Raw genomic sequence first — 2,379 nt, 5'->3', positions numbered from 1 at the left:
AATGAGGGAATAGTAATGCCCACGTCTACATCCAGGAATAATAATGATGGTATTTGTTGAGCACTTACTATGTGCCAAGCACTGTAGTAAGCGCTGGGGTGGATAAAAATAAATTGGAATACAATGTGAGCTGCCTTGAGAAGCTGGGGGTTAACCCTGCCAGGCTGAAGAACAAGAAAGACAAAGAAAGGAGGAGAAGGAAGCTAACTAAATTGTCCCAAGGGCTCTGTAAAATGGCCACCTAAGACACTCCAGGAGGAGTTCAGTCTAATAAGAGTTCAGGGAATTAGGAGTAATTTGATTACAAATGCTCAACAGGCCTTCATTATTGCTTTTATTATCTGGGAAACAACCCCTGAGAGGAAACACTAACCTTCAGAGGAGCAGATGAATGGCTCTATTCAAAGGGTTGTAGTTTGTTCATGGCTCTGTAGCATCTGACCATTTTATGAACCCAGTGGAATTGTAAATAGGAAACTGAAGAGAGAAAACGTCTTCCTCAAACAGTGTTCAGATGACTATATCTGTCTTTAGTGATTTGTAATCCTGAAAGACGGTTCGCACATGGACAAAATGTTTGGAACCGTGATACTTTAAAGGTCACACATTTCAATACAATGTGATGTCATATTTCTAGGATAAAACCAAGAATCTGTAGCTAGACTCTCCTTTTGATTTTGATTTTGTTAGGTTTTGATCTCTGTAAAGAAATGTTGGTATTTTCCTCCATTCTGCATTCTAGTCACTATAGTTTCCTCTAGAAAGGGAAAATGTTTCTTTGATCAGAACAATCCATAAATAGCACCAGTGAAGTATTGTGTTTTCTGTTACTGATGAAGTTTCAATTGCTCTGTTTAATCTTTATTTAGAGGAAGGAAAAAATTAAAGTGTTTTCTATTATAGCATGATTTGTTTAATAGTTCACTTCCAGCCAGTTACAAGGGAGAAACAATAAAATGCAAGTCCTTCCAAATCAACCCAAATCTTAGTTATTCAGCAAAGGTCCAAGCTTTTTGCCTGAATCATTGCCTATAATTGTTTAATCCTTCACCTGGCTTTGGCTGTACCATTGAACTGGACATATGTCTGAAATACTGCATCAGCCTCCTTGCTGACCTCCCTGCTTCCTGTTTCTCTCCACTCAAGCCCCATACTTCATTCTGCTGCCCAGATCATTTTTTTACAAAAACATTCAGCCCACGTTTCCCCACTTCTCAAGAACCTCCCTCCAGTGGTTGCTCATCCACCTCTGCATAATAATAATAATCGCATTTATTAAGCGCTTACTATGTGCAAAGCACTATTCTAAGCACTGGGGAGGTTATAAGGTGATCAGGTTGTCCCACAGGGGGCTCACAGTCTTAATCCCCATTTTACAGATGAGGTAATCGAGGCCCAGAGAAGTGAAGTGACTTGCCCAAAGTCACACAGCTGACAAGCGGCGGAGCCGGGATTTGAACCCATGGCCTCTGACTCCTCCTTACCATAGGCTTTAAAGCACTCAGTCACCTTGCCCCCTCCTACCCTACCCCTCCTACTACAACCCAGCCTGCACACAACACTCCTCTAATGCCAACCTGCTCCCTGTACCTTGATCTCATCTATCTCACCACCGGCCTCTCACCCACATCCTGCCTCTAGCCTGGAACACTCTCCTTCATATCCAACAGACAATCACTCTCCCCACCTTCAAAGCCTTACTGAAGGCATATCTCCTCCAAGAGGCCTTCACCCTCTAGGCCCTCATTTCTTCTTCTCCCACTCCCTTCTGTGTCTCCCTTGCACTTGGATTTGAACCCTTTATTCACCCCTCCCTCGGCCCCACAGCACTTATGTACTTATCCATAATTTATTTATTTATATTAATGTCTGTCTCCCCCTCTAGGCTGTAAGTTTGTTGTGGGCAGGGAAGGTGTCTATCAACTGTTATACTGTAGCCTCCCAAGCACTTAGTGCACTGCTCTGCACACAGTAAGTGCTTAATAAGTATGACTGATTGATTGAAATAGCTTCAGTTTAATCAGCTAACAGGGAACGTGTCTTCCAACTCTGCCATATTGTACTCTCCCAATTGTTTAGTACAGTGCTCTGCATACAGTAAGCACTCAGTATGGTTAATTGAACAGAAAGTTGTCCCATCCAATAATTGGCAGATAGCCCAATGTGTCCACTGCTAGGAAGACAAACATTTCAGTAATGAATTGTTACAGATGTACTTAGTTTTATATGAGAAACATATTTAAAATCCAAACACCACATCTATGAAACATTGATTTGCAAAAATTTACATGAAGCTATTCTAGCTCACACCCTTCCCTCTACCTGGTAACTCTTCCCACTTCACATCCAACAGACCACTGTTCTCCCCTTCTTCAAAGC

Source organism: Tachyglossus aculeatus, chromosome X4 (assembly GCF_015852505.1).
Source record: "Tachyglossus aculeatus isolate mTacAcu1 chromosome X4, mTacAcu1.pri, whole genome shotgun sequence".
Taxonomy (NCBI): Eukaryota; Metazoa; Chordata; class Mammalia; order Monotremata; family Tachyglossidae; genus Tachyglossus; species Tachyglossus aculeatus.
This window is presented reverse-complemented; position numbering follows the sequence as displayed.